Source organism: Leptopilina heterotoma, unplaced genomic scaffold, assembly GCF_015476425.1.
Source record: "Leptopilina heterotoma isolate Lh14 unplaced genomic scaffold, ASM1547642v1 Lhet_4, whole genome shotgun sequence".
NCBI lineage: Eukaryota > Metazoa > Arthropoda > Insecta > Hymenoptera > Figitidae > Leptopilina > Leptopilina heterotoma.
This window is the reverse complement of record NW_025111063.1, coordinates 613,339-635,980: the sequence shown is the minus strand read 5'-3', so window position 1 is coordinate 635,980 and position 22,642 is coordinate 613,339. Positions and strand designations below refer to the sequence as shown.

Here is a 22,642-nt window from a genome sequence, read left to right as displayed (position 1 = left end):
TAATTACGAAAATAAAATTGAAATTTTACACAATTTTTATATTCGATTCGCGTTTAATATACTATAAATCAATTTCTTTTCTATTTGCATTTTTACCAGAGCAGCAGACAATTACCTGAGTACATTATGGGAACTTCAACAGGAGAATATTGAATTACTTGCAAATTCTGAAGACAGTCGATATAATGCTACTTATATAGGAAAGCACTTAGCTGATGAATTAAAAAATACTTTCTCTATGAATAAGCAAAATATCTTTTATTTTCTGCAATGCTACTTTTGTTATTGCAAATTTCAAAACTGTTTTTCTGTTCCAAAAATTTTAGTACCACTCAAATGAATAATTATGGATTTTCAATATAAATATATATTTCCGTAAAGTACACATAATAAAAATCAAAAACAAATTAATTTTCAAATATTATATAAATTATCTTTTACTCCCAACAAAATTCACGTTATTTTGCTTTTAATATTCAATTATTGTCTAAAATTTTAACTGAAATTCATTTTTAAATCAATTTTTATTAGAAAATTCTCCAAGAATTATTCAATTATTTAAAATTTAAATACAAAAAAAAATTCAATAATTGAATGTTTCTTTGAATTTAATTTTCACGAAGAATTTAATTAAGAATTTTTGAAAATAATTAAGTACTTTAAAGGAATTTAATTAAAATTTTACTGAAATTTATTGTATTAAAGAATTCTTTAACAATTTTTCAAAATAATTGAAAACTGTTAAAGAATTTAATTTTATTAAAATGTTGAAAAATAATTGAATTCCTGAGAAGAATTTAAATAATAATTTATGAAAATAATTGAATTCATGCGAAGAATTTTCTTAAATTTTGTTTTAATAATTGAAATTTTGACAATTATTTTTTTTTTTAATTTTGGACAATAATTGAATTCTAGAGAAGAATTTCGCTACCTTTTTTTAAAAATAATATAATACTTGACAAGAATTTTTACAAAATTTTAAAATTAATTGAATTTCTGCAAAGTATTTTATTATTTTTCAAAAGAATTAAATTCTTGTGTGATAAATTTTGATATTTATAAAAATAATTGAATTTTAGAAAAGAATTTTATTAAAATTCATTAAAATACTTGATTGTATGGGAGGAATGTTGTTGTTTATCAAGATAAATAATTGAATTCTTTTGCAGAATTGCTTAAAAATTTTTGAAAATAATTGATTTTCTGCGACGAATTAAAAGTTATTTATGAAAATAATTGAATGTTTTCGCAGAATTGTATCAAAAATTTTTTTCAATAATTAAATGTTTAACAAAATTTTATGAAAATTGTAAATATTGAAAATCATTGAATTACGAAAAACTTTTTTGAAAATAATTCAATTCCTGGGAAGAAGTTTATTAATTATTTTTTTAAAAAATTGAATCTTTAAATGTATTACATTAAAATTTTTAATAATAATTCAATCTTATGTCCACAAATTTAATCAAAATTGTATTTAAGGTAATTGAATTCTTGAGAAAAATTTTAATTATTTTTAAAGATAATTGTATTTCTGGTTAGAGATTTATTCAAATTTTTGAAAATAATTTAATGTCTGTGAAAAATTTTATTATTTATCAAGATAATTGAATTTTTAGGAAGAATTTTATTAAATTTTTGGAAAATAATTGAATTCTTAGGAAGAATTTTGTTATTTATGAAAAATAATTGAATTCTTGCAAAGAATTTTATTAAAATTTTTGAAAATAATTAAATTCTTTCGCAGAATTTAATTTCAATTTTTATGAATAATTAAATCTTGTCAGGAAATTTTATTACACTGAAGTTAAGTATGTTATTAAATTATTATGAAAATACTTGAATTTTTTAGAAGTAATTGAAATTTAGCGAAGAATTTTATTAATAGTTTTGAAAATAAATGAATTGTTTTGAAGAATGTTATTAAAGTTTTTGAAAATAATTGAATTCCAGCGAAGAATTTTATTATTTCTAAAGATAATTGAATTCCTGGTTATATAGAGATTTATAAAAATTTTTTAAAATAATTGAATTTCTACGAAAAATTATATTATTTATCAAAATTGAAATCTTTTAGAGAATGTTATTAAATTTTTTTACAATAATTGAATTGTTTTGAAGAATTTTGTTAAAGTTTTTTAAAATATAATTAAATACCTGCGAAGAATTTTATAAAAATTGAATTGAATTGAAATTTGATAATTGAATTACTACGAGGACTTTGTTGCAAACCTTTTAAAAACATAATTAGTTAATACGTTACTTAAGTTCTAAACGTTCTTAATGAACGAAATTTATTTATTATTTCTTCAAGTAGAAAATTTCATTTGCTATATTTTTGCGTCACTTATTAATTATAAAATTACCAAATATTAAATTAAACTTTATAACTTTTATTGCAATCAGTAATTTATAAAAATATTTTGAATAAAAAATATTTCGTTTATTTAAAGATTTAGACGTTAAAAAAAAACTTTGCGTTAATTGATAATTGTATATAACTATAACAATGGATTTGGTTGATTTAAACAAAATTTGGTTTCAAAATTTTGTTTCAAATAAATTTTTTACGTCTGTCTATGTGAATGTATGTATATACATATTCTAAATATATTCTGTATGCATACACATACGTATGCATGTGTATATAACACAAACGTTTATTCTACCCACATGCTAACATTCCCGTTTAATATTCTCATGGATTCTATATACATAGATGAATTTCCTAAGGGAGTTCATAGTAGGCTCGTTTCGATAATCCTGCTTACCGAAAACTCAGCTTTACCCGGGTTGCCAGGATCAGTTCTACACTATGCGTTTCGGGAAAGTTATGGTGGGTGTTCAAGCGTAGATAACGGATTCAAGATTTGCGTCAAAATTCTCTAGAGGAAATCAGAAATTCATATTTTATATTCCCCCCCCCCTCCCTCCCTTCCTTCCTTCCTCTCTCTCTCTCTTCGTTCACTTTCTTTGCACACTTCTGTTTAGATATTCTCTTGAAAGTTTTCCCTTTAAAGATGTACATAAGAGAAAATTATTAAGGATTTAAATTGATTTACTTTTTAGTAATAAGGTTATGCTCAAAGGGAAATTCTAATGAATTATTAAATAATTTTTATTAAATTTTACATTATTTTTATTATAATTTTATCAAATTTTATATAGTTTTTAATAAATTTTATATAATTACAGGGTTGTCACAGGTTTGCCTCGTAAACTATGAAACTACCACGAATTCTAATACAAAATTTTTTAATGCATTTATTAAAAGGAAGCAAATTTTTATTTGAATCAGCAATATTATAATATAAAATTATAATATAAAAAATAAAATTGGTTAATTCATCATTTCGGTTTAATGAAATAAACTTTTTCCCTAAGTGATTTTTTTACATTATAATAGCACATATATTTGTGCATATAGTATATATATGAAAGTGAATAAGTACGCACACTGACAGTGCAGTTTAATGCCGAGAAACCCCCGACAGTTTAAATTTCATTACGATGATTACGAAGAGCCCGGCCAGAATTCAAGGAAGAGAAGAAGATATTTCTCACAAATGTCTCTGGTCATTTGTGCTCTTCCGCTGCCTTATTACTTTGCTACCGGGTTTGCAGTTAAGAACACATATTAAAGTAAAAAGAAACTAATTGCGAGTCTAAGATTTTAAATTTATATCAAGCTGCTTCAAATTTTCAAACGGATAATTTACTTTTAGATAAGGCAAAAAGAAGAAGAAAAAAATAGAAGAAGAAGCATAAAAATAATATACTTTCTCCTGCGATGAGAATATTGAGTAAAAGGGAATATTAAATAAATTGCTATTAATTTTTCCCCTTACGATCTCAATTTAAGTCATAAAATAATATTAATAATAAAATTACAGAATATTTATAATAATATTACACTGAAAAAAATTTATTTAATTTAAATAAACAATCAAAACAATTAAATTAAATTTATTTATATTAAATTACATTGAATATATTATAATCAAATTAAAAAACTTCTTTCAAAAAAAAATTTTTAATTCAAATGATTCCAAATAATTATTCTTTCAATACACTGAAAAAAAATTATTTGATTCAAGTAAACGATTACAGGCCTCGGATCGACTTTAAGGTGCAAAAAAAGTCGATTTAAAATAGAAAAAAATTCGAAAAAGTCGTTTATTTAATTCAATGTCGTCACAAAAATTTTATTTTGTATTTTCTGATCTTTCACTGATTTCTAAATTTAATTATTCAAAACTTGAATAATTTCGCTAAATAAATATTTAAATACTTCTTGTTTGTTTTTATATATAAGAATAAAATTTTCAAAAATTCTATTGAAAACCTTCTGAAATTTAATAACTTCTAAAAATTACAACTTTAATTCTCTTAAAATTCAATTAATTTCTACAATTTTTATAATCAAACTTCTTCTCGAAAACATTTATTTTAATTAATTTTCCGAAAGTTCTTTGAGAATTCATTTAAATACAAAAATTCAGTTTTTTATAATGATTGTAACTATCCATGTTTTTTTAAGTTATTAATTAATTTTCAAAAAATTATAATAAAGAAATTCTTAAAATTAATTTTTCAAAAATATTTTTTAAATAATTTATGAAAGATAATAGTTTTTTAATTATATACAATTGAAAAATTTCCAAACAATTGAAATTTAGTAAATTCTATTCAAAAAAATAATTGAATTTTTAAAGAATTTTAATTACATATTAATATAAACGTGATTTCTCTAAAATTTTAATATTAATATAAAAAATTAAATTTTTAAAAATTTTAATTTACTTTATTCGAAGCTAATTGAATCTTAAAAAATTAAGATAAAAAAATTACAAGAAAAAGTTTTTTTTTAATTTTTGTATAATTTAAAAAAAAAAAAATTTTCGAAGAAATTATTAAAATTTTAGGAAATAATTGAATTTTATCAAAATTTTTTAATTCTTCCGAGAAATTCAATTAAAGATGTTTTGAAAATAATTGAATTCTTACAAAGAATTTGACTATTTATAAAAATAATTGAATTCTTGCAAAGAATTTTACCATTTATAAAAATAACTGAATTGTTTCGAAGGATTTATTAAGATTTTAGAAAATAATTGAATGTATTCGAAATGTATTAAAAAAAATTTTTTAAATTAAATTCTTCCGAGGAATTCAATTTCAATTATTCTCAAAATTTGCAATTGAAATTCTTTAAAAGTTGATTTTCAAAAATTTTTATAAAACACTTATAAAAAAAAATTATTTTCAATTAAATTTGAAAAAATTTCAATTATTGAAACTCTTTTTAATTGTAAATTTCGAAAATTTAATTAAATATTTTTTATTTGTATCAAATAATTTGTAGTTGTGTCAATTAAATGCTATTAGTTTCAAGTACTGAAATATTATTGCTTCAAATACAATTTACTTGATTAAAATAAAAATTATTTGATCCAAGTAAATATTTATTTCATAATAGACAAGTAATCACTTATTTAAAATAAATAATTTTTTTTCAGAGTCAACAAATCGATTATTAAACTCAAATAAAAATTTTCTATCACTGCACCAGTTTAATCCATTTAATATTTTCACGAAGTGGCCAAAAATAAAAACATTGTGGAGATCAATCACTCAGTATTAAAAAAAAAGAGTTTTGATTTAATTTAATTGGATGTTCTATCATCGAAAAAAATTTTTTTTTCAATTTTTCACAAAGAGCAAATAAAAAAAGAACAAGTGGATTGTTATCAACTCGTTCCATTTTGTATACATTCATTTGTAACTCACGCTTACGTGAAATTTACACTAAATAAATAAAACTTTTTTTTTATTGTTTTGTCGAGTAAATAGAAATATTCAAAAAAAAAAATACACCTAGGAGAATATTTCATCTACTGATGATCAATAATTTCGAATTCCTCCCTCTATATATGCACATAACGTACGTTAGATTTAATAGCAAAAAAAAAAAAACCCCGAAATAAATATTCAGACGATATACACATATAGAAATGTTTGTGAATGATTTGAAAATGCATCAATATCATTCGCATGAAATGTACAAAATTTTGTATGCAATGCATGTCGTGTGCAGAAAATGTTATACGCGCGATGTGTCTCTATAATATCGATGACACTAAAATAAAAATATAATCGCATTTTTTTTTTTGTTTCAGAAGTTTCTACAAGGGAAGAAAACTATTAAAAGAAAAGAAAGAACTTAAGAAAAAAAATCCCATACTAAAAAGAAAATATTATTCAAGTTTTAATACTAATTCGATGGGGGAAAAAATTAATAAACAAAAGAACGAAAAACCGCATTATTAACAAAAAAAAAATAAATTACGTCGTATTTTCTTAATTAGATGAAAAAAAAAATTTCCAAAGAGAAAATTATATAATGTTACGGGGGAAAATTACACGCCTTTCGTTCTCTGATTAAAGAGCTGTTTTATACCCTTTTTTTTTGCTTCTCTGCGCGAAATTGAGTGAATAACTATATATCTATATATATATTTCCAGACGTTTGGTTTCACGTAAAATCACAAAGCATAAAATACAATACTTGGACTCAAACCGAGAGGAATAAAGGCGAATTTTTGCCGGAGAATATATTTCACTGTGGTCAGTTTTGTAGTGAAAGAAAATTCAATCGATTGAACTCTTCGTTTTTCATTGTGTCAGAACATGCGAAATTTATTCTGTCGTGTATTCTTTCTCTTGTTCTATCTAGTATTGTGCTCGCAAGTATAAAGAGAAGAAGAGAGAAAGAGAAAAAAAGAGTATAAAATGGAGAGAAACGTTTTGAATATTTTACAAAAATATTCAATTGAATAATTAAAGTCACTGGGTTCTACAGTTATATAATATCAATATTCTATTAAATTAGAAAAAACCAAAAGAAATATAGATAAAATTAAAGGAAATAAAATTAATAAAATAAAATTAATAAAATATTAAAAGAATTTTATCAAATTTTTAAATAATTAAATTCTTTCAACCAATTTTAATAAAATTATGATATTTATGAAAATAACTAAATCCCTGTAAAAAATTTAATTATTTATGGAAATAATTGAATTATTATAACGAAATTTATTAAAATTTTCAAAAATCAATGAATTCTTATAAAGAGCTTTATTAATTTTTTTTTAAATAATTGAAAAATGTTTTAAATACCATTTAAAATTGTATTTAAAATAATTGAAATCCTGCGATAAGTTTTATTATTTATGAAAATAATTGAATTCTTGCAACGAATTTTATTAAAAATTTTCAAAATAATTGAATTCTTAAGAAGATTTTTATTATTTATCAAAATAATTGAATTCTTGTGATGAATTTTATAAAAAATTTGTAAATAATTTAATTCCTGTGGAATTTTTATTATTTATGAAAATAATGAAATGTTTGCGTAAAATTTTATTAAAATATATATAATTAAATTCTTTAGGAAAATTTTATTAAAATAGTATAATAGTCATTGAAAATCATTGAATTATGAAAAATTTTTGAAAATAATTGAAATTTTTCCAAGAATTTTAATAAAAATTTTTCAAAATAATTTGAATTTTGGAGAAGAATTTAATTATTCCTAAAGATAATTGAAATTTTCACAAGTTCTTTTTTAAAATTTTTGAATAATATATAATTTAATTTCTGCATTTATTATTTGTAACTTCTACAAAATTCAATTTTTTAGTGTTTTTAACTAAAATTCTTTTATAAATCCATTTTTTTTAATAATTGAGTAAAATAAATAATTTAGTAAAATGTAAAAATTTAAATAATTTTAAAAGAATTTTAATTATTAAAATGTTTCAAATATCTAAGTTCTTTAAAATTTCCAATTAAATTCATTCAAAATTGAAATTTTATACCATTTAAAATTAAAACCTTTTAAAGTTCATCTGTTCATAAAAATTGTAAACGCAACTCTTTTAAAATTCAATTAATTTTGAAATATTTTAAGTAAAATTATTCATTAAATAATTTATGAGGAATAATTTTATGATATTTTCTTCAAGAATTAAGTTATTTAAAAATATTTAAAATAATACAAAAAGCATAGGAAAACAATACAAAGAAGTTACAAAAAAGTAAAAAATTGTAAAATACAAAAATAATAAAAAAAAAAAAATTCTAAAAATTAAAAAATAATAAAACACGAAATCAATTTCTTTAAAAAGAAAATACAAAAATGTAAAAAATAGTTAAATACGAAAAGAATACAAAAAAGTATCACTTTAAGAATATTTTTATTCAATTAATTAATTTATTTAATACTATTAATGTAAACTATTAGAAATTATTATGATTTAAAAAGAATTGTTTATTCAGGCTAAATAAAATTGTTTTCTCTTCCGCGAAATAAATCAATTATTTAGAAGAGAATTTTGTTTATTTTCAAAGCGTATTCAGAGCATCAAAGTAGGTACACGAGACTAAGAAGATTAGATCAATTTCAAGCTCGCGTAATAGACCACCTACACAAGCCTATTGTGATAAAAAAGATTACGAAATCCGTTTCTCTAGGTCGACATACGTACCAAGTATAATATACTTTCTCGCAGAACTATGTCCGGTTATGTGGCATTAAAAATAACCTAAATAGCATTACACAGTCTGTAATTAATTTTGCCATCAAGTAAAAAACATTTTATAACGAAAATAAAAATATTAATAAATTTACTAATAAATTTATCTACAACAAAAATAAAATATTAATGACATTTAAATTATGAATTTAGAAACTGAAATCTTTTGTAACTATAATTCAATTAGTAAAAATTGACGATTTTTGTATTTATTTATTTACTATAATAAGTATAGTAATTTTTTACTAATAATTAGTTAGTTTTTACTAATTGCTGACGCAGAAAGTCAGCCACGAGTTTACTAATAATTTTTTTTAACTTATTCAAATTTAGAGAGAATTATAATTCATTTTTATTGTAATTTTTTATTATTAATTTCTGTACCATTTTGATTATTAATTTAAAAAAAAAATAATAACATAATAACTTCAATATTATTAATAATCAGCATGATAAAAATATTAATAAGTTAATAATTTACCTAAATATCTGAACTTCTTTGCATATAATTACAAAAGTCGGAAAAATAAAACGCACACAGCTGGTTAAAAATTGTTCTCACGATTTGTGCACGAAAAATAAAAAATGAAAATTCCTGCTTACATATTCGTGAAACAGAAAAATAAAATAAAAAAAAAAACCTTTGCCTTTTCTCTCTCTCTCTCCCTCTGCGATGTTTATGAAAATTGATGAAGAAAAATGTCTGGAAAAGTGTATAGAAGACATTTACAAACGACACACATTGCACATTTGGGAGTTGACGTCATTTATTTAAATGTGACTCTTCACATAAAACTTGAAAATTTGTGCGCGATCACATTTTCAACGTGTGCATTTTAGTTTAGGAAAACTTTAAATAAAATATCACCCGCGAAATATTCAACCGAATTTTCTAGAAAAAAAAATTTTTTATTTCTGTATACAAGTCACATGACAGTTGTATACTGTATACAGTGTATATACAAAAGTATAAAAATTTATAAAAAATTTAAAAAAAATTAAATCTTTTATTTGCACCAAATATAAATATTTTATTGAGTTTGATTTAATTCAACTAAAAAAGAATTTTCATCTATCAATTTCTAGTATTTCTAGTATATTTTATAGTATTATTTACGGTAATAAATTGGAGTACTTATGGTTCTTCTAAAAAAATAAGTTCATTTTTATTTTTCTTCACTCTCAAGTTCAATTTAAAAAAATCCAATTGAAAAAAAATTTTTATTTAATTGAATTAAACAATTATTATTTATATCTATTGCCAAAGAAATATTTACTTCAAACAAATAATTTTATTTATAAATTAAATAAATTATATTCAACAAACAATTTCATTATTTGAAGTAAATAACACTTAATTAATTTAAATAAATATTATTTGTTACAATTAAGTGTTTATTTGTTTAAATAAATATATAAAAATTAATCGTTTACTTGAATCAATTAATTTTTTTTTTTCAGTGTGTTTCCAATAAATTTCAATTCCTCTAAATTTGTTTTCAAAAAAAATTTCAATTTTCATAGAAATTTAGAAACTGAATTCATTTTCTAATAAAATTCCATTTCGAAAAGTTTTTTGCCTAATAAAGTTCAATTCCTAAATTTTTTTTTATTCTCTTTATTTTTGTTCAATTTTTAAAACTTTTGTTTTCTAATAAAAAGGAAAAAATTTTCACAACAATAAATAAAAATTTTCAATAAAAGTGAATTAAAATTGTTTAATAAAATCAAATTTGTAGATATTATTGTTTAAAAAAAAAAAAATTCATTTTATAAATACAAAGTTTTTTTTCAAATACATTTTATAAAATAAAAAGTTAGAAAAATATATTTTTGAAGTAAATTTTTTTTAGTAATTTGTTGGTTTTAAAAAAATAATTGATTTTATTAGAAAAGACTTTTTAGAAAACAAAAATTAGAAAATATTTTTTAAGAATAGTCACCGCCTATTATTTATGGTAAAACTTATAGTATAATTTTTACTCATTATTATTAGGTATATAAATTCATTATTAGGTTTTATCAAAATGACCAAAATTTCTAGTAATTAATTCATTTATTTATTTTCCTACTTTTTATACTAATCCTGATAATTATAGATATTTTTTTACTAATTTTTCTTGGAAAAAGTATTTTTTGTATAACTAATTAATGATATGACAAAATAGTTGCGTGCGGATAAATCGTTGCATTGGTAATTCAACGACTAGGATTCGAGTCTCTTTCGAGTCATTTTATCAAATAAACTAAATAATTAATTAAATCTCATACATTTAAATAAATAATTAAAAATAAATAATGTTATTTACCATTTTATTCTTTATTTTTAATTATTTTTCATATTAATTAGTACTTATTAATTTTAAGTTTAACTAATTTCCAATTTAGAAATGGGTAATTTTTAATTAATTTTTTCTATTAGATAAAAAAAACAATCGCAATTATACAAACTTTTCTAAATTTGAATCAGCACAAAAATTTCACTGATTACACAATTAATTCTTAAATTCCAATATGTAAAAATATTCTCTCTGATTATTAAAATTTGAATACCTACTATGCATATACTCAAATGTCAGTATAGTGAAAGTGAGTAAGATTTTACTTCAAAGTAATTCTAAAAATTTATGGCAAAGTAAATTTTTCACTAATTCATATATTTGAATGAAATCAAAAAAGTATCGAATTTTATTCATCTATTATTTATTTGCAATGAATAAATTTCATTTTGTCAAATTTTAAATTTGATATATAAATATTTTATTCTATTTTTCATTCGCAAGTGTGTGTGTGTGTGTATATATAGACATAGTTCATTGAATATTTCTGAGATGTTATAAATGCGTTATTTTTAAGAGAATGAAATTCCAATTAGAATAAAAATCTACCTCGTCGAACGGCTTTCTACATCACGTTGCTTCGAGCGTAAAACGTGTCTTGCATACTGACATAGCCGATTCGTCCTACGGCAAAAGTATTCCAAGTGCAAAGCCTAATCTAAGTGATTTACTTTCTACTGAAAAGACCGTGAAATCAACTGTCGTTTTTCCCATCTATATTATTCTTGTATTTACTATATACATATATATATACCTATATATACATTCTTTTATACACTATATGAATTTTTATCGATTTTCAATATTTTTATGTCGGAATTTAATATACTGCTAATTCAATGGTGCGGGATTTAAGCAAGAGAGAGAAGAGAGAGAGAGAGAGAGAGAGATACAAGTTACAGAGTACTTAGCGAAACTCTGATTAATTATCTCGAGAAATTCCTAGACTCGTATATTCCATAGATCACAAAATCCGATTAAACTAAATCCCCTGTAATAATTATAAGAATTTCCAAACTTCTTATGATTTCAATTAGTGAAATTAAAACAACTGAAAAATGGTGTATTAAATACTGCGATTTTATAGTTAGAATAATCCACGTCTATATATGTATATAAAAGAGAATAAGTTCATTTTTAATTACAATTTAATTATAATTTATCTTAATCATAATTAATTATGTAAATTATTAATTAATAATTAATATTATATCAAATTGTGCAAAAAATCATATTAATAAATAATTGTACTAAATTATAACAAATCACTTTAATTTGATTATATTTATTAATTAAAAATCTACACTAAAAAAAATTATTTGATTCAAATTACCGATTACTTGTTCATCATTATCAAAATAAATATTTACTTAAATCAAATAATTTTTAATTTAAATCAAATAAACAGAAATAAATAATTTTAGTACCTATTCTCTCTAAATTAGTAAAAATGTTTACTTATTGACTTTTTGCTTCTGAATTAGTAAATTTTACTAATAAATTAGTAGAAATTACTATTTAATTACTAATTAGTAATAATAATTACTAGTTATACAATTTAATTTCTAGTAAAGTTGACTAATAAATTAGTCAAAATTATTATTTGTTAGTACAATTTACTAATTCAAAACCAAAAAGTCAGTTACTATAATACAAATTAGTAACAAACATTTTTACTAATTGAAATTTAGAGAATTTGAAGTAAATACAATTTAATTGACTTAGATCAAAATTATTTGATTCAAGTATAAATATTCATTTGATAGTAGCAAGGTGTCTACTATTTTCACTCAAAAAAATTCCCGACTTTGTCCTAATTTTTCCCAGTTTTTTTTCTCATCTTTATATTTATTTGATTTCGAACATATGTAAATAAATGGTTTTCAAAATTTTTATTAGAATTTTTATGAATAATATTAAATTCTTTTGACGAGTTTCTTCAAATTTTTTGTAAATAATATTTCTTTAATAATTTTAATTAAAAATTTGGAAAATAATTGAATTATACAAAGAATTTTTTCAATTTTTTAAAATAACCTTTTCTGTTCATAATTATAATTGAAAATTTGATTAAAATGTATTGATACTACTTAATTGAATTTCTGCAAAGAATTTTACTATTTATAAAAGTAATTGAATCCTTCCAAAGAATGTTGATATTTATGAAAATAATTAAATGTTTGCGTAGAATTTTATTAAAATTTTTTGAAAATAATTGAATTGTGGAGAACAATTTAATTATTTATAAAGATTATTGAAATTTTGAGGAGAATTTGAAAAAAAAATTTTAAACATAAAATTGAATTTCTGCGAAGAATTTTATGTAAATTTATATGAAAATAATTGAATTCTTGTGAAGAATTTTTTAGAAAATAATATTCAAAAGAATTTAGTACCTAAATCTGAAGAATTTTGCTATAATTGAATTTTTGAGAAGAATTTTTTTAGTTTCTAGAAATCATTCAACTCTTTAGACGAATTTTAATAAAATTTTAAGAACAATTACATTTTTCGAGGAATTTGATTAAAATTGTATTAAAAATAATTTAAATTCTGCAAAGAGTTTTACTATCAATGAAAATAATTGAATATATTGCGAAGAAATTTTTAAAAATAAAATTATAATTACGATGACTAATTTTCCTTGATTATTTTCGAAAAATTTAAATAAAATTCTTTAAAAGAATTTACTTATTTTTAATAGAATGTAAAGAAATTTCAATTATTTAAAAAATTTTCAATTATTTCTTTATAAAAATTCAATGATCTTGAAAAAGTAGAATTGAAAAATTTCAAAAATCTTATTTTTCAGAGTTTAAAAAAAAACTTTGCGAAAATTCAATTTTATTAAAAAAATTTTAAGTGTGTATCTTTTTTTAAATTAACTAATAAAAATGTTAATTATTAATCTTCGCACAAAGAAACATAAATACATTAGAATGTGACTTTTTATAAAATTCAATTATTTATCAATTATTAAATTAAAATACTTTGAAAATTCGATTCGTTAAAAAGTTTTTAATGAAATTCTTTTACAAATTTAATTATTTTCAGATGAATTTCACAAAATTTCTATTAATTTGATAATTTTTTTAAAATCTATTTACATACTATATTTGAATCAGTAACTGATTTTTTACTATCAAATTAATTAATTTTAACTAATTAATTTATTAATTTTTAATTTTTTACTGGAAAGTTACTGAGAATTATATAATTATATATAATTATATAAATAATATAATTAGATAATTATAATTTTTGAACTTTTCAGGTAAAAATTTTAAATATGCAAATCTAAAGAGAAATTAAACCAGTTCATTAAAAATACATGTGTTAATTATGAATTTAAGTAATAGAATTTTAGATCAATTTTGTTTTACACCAATTATTGAATATCAGTAAAAAAAATTAATAGTAAAAAATGACAGATAGAAAAATATCAATTCTCGGCAATAAAAATTACTTACATAATAGTTTATTGTTATTTTTTTCAATTTTTATTTCTAATCTTAATTTAAGAACAAAAGAAAAACTTTACAACAAAAATAAAAGCGTACAATATATATAAAAGATTTGAATTAAAAACGTAAAAAAATGTTATCCTTAAATTCACAAAAATTCTCTTTCTCTATTAGATTTTCAATTAAAATTTTCTTTTATTAAAGAGAAAAAATCCATTGAAAAGTTCTCCGTATTGAATAAATTTTTTCCTCTGGTAAAATCGTTTGAAATAATTATACAGAAAGACAATTAATTTATCGTTTATATATATTGTCCTTTGTTCGTAGAAAATAAAAATAATTCTACTAAAGTTTTAATCTGTAAAATTCTACTGACAATTAATAAAATGAATGATTCGTAATGACTGATTCATTATTTTTATTATTATTACTATTATTATTATTTTTATCATTATTTTCATATTATTTTATTACTATAATTAACTAAATGTAATAATTATTATTTTTAACTAAATGATCAGTAGAAATATTACTATTTCAATTAGTGACTGACTTTTGGCTTCTAAAATCAGTTATTTTTAACTGATTCAAACTTAATATAAATTTCAATTAGTTAAAAATAATTAATTTTATAGTAAAAAATCAGTCACTGATTCAAATAGTAATATTTTACTATAATGAAATAGCTAACTAATTATTAGTTAAATTCACTTTTAGCTTCAAAATTTTTTGATAATTCATTTAGTGAAATTTGACTATTTTTTTAGTTAATTAATTAATTAATTACTAATAATTAGTTATTTTTTACTAATTTTAATGTACACCTGTTATTTAAATTAAAAATATTAAAGAATAATTCATTATATTAAAAAAAAAGTCCTTAGGGCGTTTAAGAAAAAAGAAGCAAATATAGGTACTTAACTATTCACGCAAAAATGTTAAATTATAAAAATTTTTATGAACTTTTTAAAGCCCATTTTAGGGATAATTCCTCGGATTTAGTTCCGGCAGACTATCCTTTTTTTTTACTTTTAAAATGGAAAACTTTGAAGTTCTAACGATTATACGTTCCATGCGTGGAAAATTAAAAGATTATGAGCATGTCGAAAGCTTTAGACTTGCGGATTCACATGATGAGGATAGTTCATGTTGTCTTTTATATTCTCTTTCTCTCTCAACTTTTGCGAACACGTAAATGCATAAGAGTGGTAGACTAATTGAAAATCCTGCTTTCTGGTTATATTATACTACATTATATATATATATATATATATATATATATATATATATATATATATATATGTATACATTTGAGTCTACGACTAGGCGCACACTTTGTCGAAAAATGTACGTGTCTCTTAAATAGTGAAACGTGTACGTGCTTTCAACCCCTTTTGCTGCACCAGCGGAACATGTTTTTCTAATTTTATCATCTCCCTTCTATACACTTGCACGTTATAGTCTATAAAAGAAGAAATCATAAGCTGCTGCCAGAGACTCTACAATATTTGATTATAAATTTACAATCCTTTAGATCTTAAATTACTGCGCGTCAAAGGTACGTTACGACGCTTTAGAAAAAAATTTAAATCAACATTTATTTACAATAAGTAAATAAGGGATGTGGAAAATTATAAATTCAAAGAGAGCTTCTCGTCGTTTACTAATTAAATTTAAATTAGTAAAATTTTAAAAACTTATTTAAAAATTAATAATCAGGGTGGTCACAAGTTTCAGTTTATCAATTTCCCTGCCAATTTACTGACATTAAATTTACTTTCCCTGACAAAATTCATTTTACAGGAAAATATGAATATTTCTAGAAAATGGGTAAAATTTATGAATTTTAATAATTTCTAAAAATTACAATTCAAACCCTTCCTAAATTCAATTATTTTTTACAATTTTCAACTAAATTTCATCTCTGAATAAATTAATTTAAATAATTTCTCAAAAGAAGAATTTTGTTATTCATAAAGATAATTGGGATTTTTTACAAGAATTTTTTTCAAATTTTGAATTAATTGATTAATGAATTGAATTATGAAAATTAATACAGAACTCATTCAATTGTCAAAATAGTATTTTTTAACTAATAATAATATTCAATAATAATATTCAATTAACCGGCTTGAGAGAAAAATAAAAGAAAAAACTTCTCTAAAATGCATAAATAATATTTTTTCAATATAAAGAATAAAATTAAAAATATTTGTTACGCAATAGCGAAGAACTGCACTAATTTTTATTTTATTTTTAAAATTAACCGTCAAACTATAAAAACACAAAAAATAAAACAAAAAAAGATAAAGTATTAAAAGCATAATTTAAATAAAAAGAACATTTTACTTTTTTTTATTATAGAAATTACCAAAGAAAAAAAAATAAATATTAAATCATAACATTACAGAAAAAATAAAAAAAAATTCTAATTAAAATAGAAACTCAGAATAAAAATTATTTCATACTATAAACTTTCTCGTATATTTTCATTAGTAAGAAATTTTATAAATTCATCTTGATTGACATATTCAATTGTTAATAAATTTTAAATACTAACGCGAGAAAAATAAATATAAATTTTTCATTTCACAAAAATGTGAAGATAAATTATTATTTAATCCGAAATAAATAATTATTTCTCATATATGAAAAATCAAATAAAATATAGAATAGAATAAAATAAAAAATGCTTCCACGATGAATCAATATTATATTAATATAAAAATATAATAAAATAATTTCTATTTAAAATACTTCTATAGGTATATACACTGAAAAAAAATTTATTTGATTCAAATAACCGATTAATTGACTATTATCAATTAAATATTTAGTTAATCAAATAATTAATATTGCTGAGTTTAATTTATTTTCTATTCTTTTGTTAAAAAATTATTTTATTAATGTTTTCTCTAAACTGATAAAAATTTTGTTTTCCTGACATTTCCCTGACTTTACTGATATGTGGCTACCCTGTAGTAATAATAATAATATTAATAATAATAATAATAAAAAAATGAAACTAAAAATTTTTGAATTTTTAGAAAATAAAGGAAAAAAATATTCTGTTAAATATTTATTTACGAATATCTTTAATATTGTAAAATTATTCGAAAACAATAATTTATTTTTTAAAAATATTTTAAATATTTAATTATTATTATTTTTCCATAGGAAATAAGATTTTCAAAAATTTTAAATTCAAACTTTTTTGAAATTAATCAACTTTAAAAAAATTTCTTCATGTTTTATAAAATTAATTAAATTTTATTCAATTATTTAAATACAAAAGTAAATTATTTTTTGAATAATTGAATGTTTCTTAAAATTTAATTCTTATAAAGAATTTTATTAACAACAAATTTTTAAATAATTGTATTTTTTTGACAAATTTTAATAAAAATTTTAGAATAATTACATTTTCCGAGAAATTCGATTAAAATTGTATTAAAAATAATTGAAATTCTGAGATGAGTTTTATTATTTCTGAAAATAATTGAACTATTCAGAAGAAATTTATAAAAAATTTGTAAATATTTGAATTCATGTGAAATTTGTATTATTTATGAAAATAATTAAATGTTTGCGTACAATTTTATTGAAATTGTTTTTAAAAAATTGAATTCTTTTGGGTAATTTTATTGAAGTAGTAAATATTGAAAATCATTGAAATGATGAAAATTTTTGAAAATACATAATTGAAATTTTGACAAAAATTTTATTAAAATTTTTGAAAATAATTGAATTTTGAAAAAGAATTTTTTTATTTATAAAGATAATAATTGGGATTTTGTCGAGATTTTCTTGTAAATTTTGAAACATAATTGAATTTTGTGATAATAATTTTATTACTTTTGAAAATAATTGAATTTCTGCAATCTTTTGTGATTGCTTCAAAATTCAATTTTTTTTAGTGTTTTTAACTAAAATTCTTCTATAAATCCATTATTTTTAATAATTAATTAAATGTATATATTGGCAAATTTAACTAATTTTAGAAGATTTTGAATTTCCAAGAATATAACCGAACTTGAAATTAGTGAGCTAATTTTACAACTCAAAGTATAATGTACTCTAGAATATTTATGTAGATGAAAATTGACATGTGATTGTGTGTATATGGATTTCATTTCCGGACTATAAACGATATGGGTGTCTGATCGACGATACGTTTCTGATACTAGACATCGATGCTTCATGGATATGTAGTACATACGTTCTACGTGACCAAGTTGTCTGTACATGTAGATTGTATATATACTCGCACGTGTAAGCGCGTATTTTGTCCCTCCTTATAATACTCTACTCGACAGTAATACAAGGCAGAAGCGTTAGGTTAACCGTTATCTCAACTCGTCCCTATACCGCACGACCAGAAATTATACAGAAACAAGTCCAGACAAAAATGTATAAAAGAATTTTCTTTTCTTTTTTCTTTTTCCATGAAAAGAGAAAAAAAGATAAAAATCCGCCCAACTAAGGAAAATCGAAAAAAAAATTATCACAAATATCCAATAAAAAAAAGAAGAAAACGAAATTAACATACAAATATCCAACTAGGACGGAGAATAATCAGAATTATCACAAATATGCAATAAAGAAGGAAAAGAACCAAAATTAGTGAATTATTAATTCGATAGTAATTCAATATTAATTGTTGTCCTTATTAATTGTCCCTATTCTAAAAAGAAAGAAAAAAGACAAAATTATTAATTTTTAATTGTAAATAATTAAATAACAAAAATAATTCAATTGTTAATTCAATAATATAAATTATTTAGTATCAAGAAATAAATTTTCACAAAAATACAATAAAGAAAGAAAGAAATCTAAAATAATAAACATTAATAAGTTATAAACTAATTAATATTCAGTAATATTAATTATTATAATTATCAATTATCAAGAAAAAAATTATCACAAATATCCAATTAAGAAAGAAAACAACAAAATTATACCAAATTAAAGAATTACTACTTGAATTAATTCAATAATATTAAGCACCAATTATAAAAAAAATTTCACAAATACCAATTACAGAAAAAACCAAAATTATCCCAAATATCGAATTAAGATAAACTTCAAATAATTTCAAAAACAATTCATAATTAACTTTTTTCAACAAAAATTAATTCTACAGAATTGTTAGTTAAAAGTATGAAAAATACAAATTTTCAAAGATTTTAATTTAAAATCTTTTCAAAATACAATTATTTTCAAAAATTCATACTATAATGCTTTTAATATTCAATTATTATCTAAAATTTTGACTGAAATTCATTTTTAAATCAATTTTTATTGGAAAATTCGACGAAAATTCAATTATTTAAATACGAAAAAAAAATTTATTCAATAATTGAATGTTTCTCAAAATTGAATTCTCATAAAAAATGTTTATCAACAAATTTTTATGTAATTGAATTCTTAATAAAATTTTTAATAATAATGTTGAAATAAATTTTTCTAGAAAGCCATATAATTAAAATAATAAAGATCAATAAATTAAATACGAAAAACAAAAAAAAGTTTAAAAAATTTGTTTAAGAATTATTAATTTTTAAAAATAATTACATTTTCCGAAAAATTTAATTAAAATTTAATTAAAAATAATTGTAATTCTACGATGAATTTTATTATTTATGATAAATAATTTGTTAATAATTAAATTCATGTGAAATTTTTATTATATATGAAAATAATTAAATTTTTTGCGTAAAATTTTATTAACCTTTTTTTAAATACATAATTAAATTCTTTTGGAAAATTTTTGAAAATAATTGAAATTTATGTCAAGAATTTTATTAAAATTTTGAAAATAATTGAATTTCGGAGAAGAATTTTTGAACATAATTAAATTTCTGCAAAGATTTTCATTATATTTTTGATAATAATTGAATTTCTGCAATCATTTGTAACTTCTCCTAAAATCAATTTTTTAGTGTTTTTAACTAAAATTCTTCTAGAAATCCATTATTTTTAATAATTAAGTAATTATATTAATATATATTAAAAAATGTTAATATAATTTCAGAAGAATTTGAGTTATTAAAATTTTTCAAAAATCTTAGTTATTTTAAAATTTCTAATTAATTCATTCAAAATTGAAATTTTATAAAATTTCAAATTAAAATCGTTTGAAGTTCATGTATTTATGAAAATTGTAAACGCAACTCTTTTAAAATTAATTAATTTTAAAATATTTAGTGTAATTATATTCATGAAATAATTCATTCATCCATTCATTAAATAATAATATTAATAATTAATAATAATAATGAAATTAATTTAATTAATAATTTATTTATTTATTAAATATTTAAATTATTGTCAGAAACAGAAAAATTTGAAGGTTTTGTTTAATTATAAATAATTTTTTCCAATACTTTTAATAAAAATTTCTGTCTTTTCCCAGACCAATTCTACTTTCTCTGACTTTTCTCTCAATTCCCTGACCTGTGTCAACCCTGTATGAAGTATCAAGAAATAAATTTTCTCAAAAATCTAATGGAAAAAGAAAGAAATCTAAAATTATCAAAACTATTAAGTTATGAACTAAATTAATTTAATAAGATATTAACTAATAGTTTTTAATTATCAAAAAAAAAAAATTATCGCAAATATTATTTAGTGAAAAAACCAAAATTATTATCACAAATAATATCGAATTAAGGAAGAAAAGAACAAAATTACCAAAGTATATTTACTTCAATTAATTCAATAATATCAAGCACTAATTATCAAGAAAAAAATTATCACAAATATCCAATAAGGAAAGAAAAAACCAAGAAGAAGATATTTCAACCATAAACGAACTAAATAGAGAAGGAAAAATTACTTTCCATTAAATTAATTAAAATTAATAATAATGAAAAAAATCATAAAAGTTGGAAAAAAATTTCTCTCTCAACAGAAATGTGAGTTAATTTTTTTTCTACAAAATAACAATTCTATCTGATGTGTCACACTAGAAGAAAAACTTGAAAGAAAATTCAAACTATTTTTATTAAAAATAGAATAAATAATAGAGAGAATGTTACCATGCCTACAAAATACGATTATATACATATATTGCAAAAAAATGTATAATATTCAAAGGAAAGAATTCAACTCCATGTATAATCCACTGTCCAACACTTTTTCTCTCGCTCTATACATACAATAGGCCATGTATAATAAAATTACCATATTTTTTTTGCCCTCTGAAAAAAAGTTTTTCTTTTGTAAATTATGGTATATATATTTGAGAGATGAAAATTTCACTCACATAAAACAAATTGAATTAATTAAAAATTTTAACTTCATTATTGGAAATATTTTCAGGAAAATTTTGATTATACACCTACACACAAACGCATACAGAGAAATAACCTAAAAGTTCGAGAGGTTTTGAAGCTGTCATTAAACCTTCTCTCTCAAACTCCGAACAATGGTTACGTCACTTTCGTAAAGTGAAATTGTCGCTGTTCATAAAAGTAATTATAACTGTGGTATAACAACCAGTTACAATACGAGGAGTGTTCAAACTTTGAGGTAGCCTCTTTCATTGAGATTCAAAAGACATTATTTTTCATTTTAATCGCCTTTCGCGCGTCTTCACTTTTTTTTTTCTTCTTCTTCTTATTATTATTATTATTCCATTTAATATAGAAAATTTCAATTATTTATATTAGAAAATAAAACAAACTATTAAAAAGGTTATAGAATTCAGCGGTTTTAAATTTTTTTCACGTCTTTCTTTGGGGGAAAAATTCAATTAGAAATAAATCAAGTTAAAATTACATAAATTCATTAAAATTTTAACAGCGTCTTATAAAGTTCTCAAGGAAGTAAATCTCAAGAAGTGAGAATACTATAGATTATATAGTAGAGATGTTAAGGAACTCATGTGTGAGAAATTTTTTTCATTTTTTTACACGTTTTACTTATAATTCACCGAACACGTAAAAATTTGATCACTAATCATAAATTTACATATAATTTACTTCCTTTCTCAAAAATATAAAACTTCACGATGAGAATGAATAATGAACTTGGTCATTAATAATCGCAATATCAAAATTTACTTCTCCAAAAAGGTAATATAATAAAAAAGTTATAAACTTTTCAAAAGTTCGTTTTTAAATATGTCCATTGACATTTTTCATTTTCAAAACAATTACAGTATTTAATTAATTCAATAATTCATCTTAATTATTCTCTGTACACCAAATTGCAATTAATTATGGTACATAAA

General features: G+C 20.3%; 1 protein-coding gene across 1 annotated transcript in view; it reads right to left on the bottom strand.

Moving 5' to 3' along the window:
• The window catches only part of LOC122506244 (cadherin-87A), a 178,984-nt gene that overhangs the window by 155,579 nt on the left and 763 nt on the right, over positions 1 to 22,642 (bottom strand). The window lies entirely within an intron of this gene.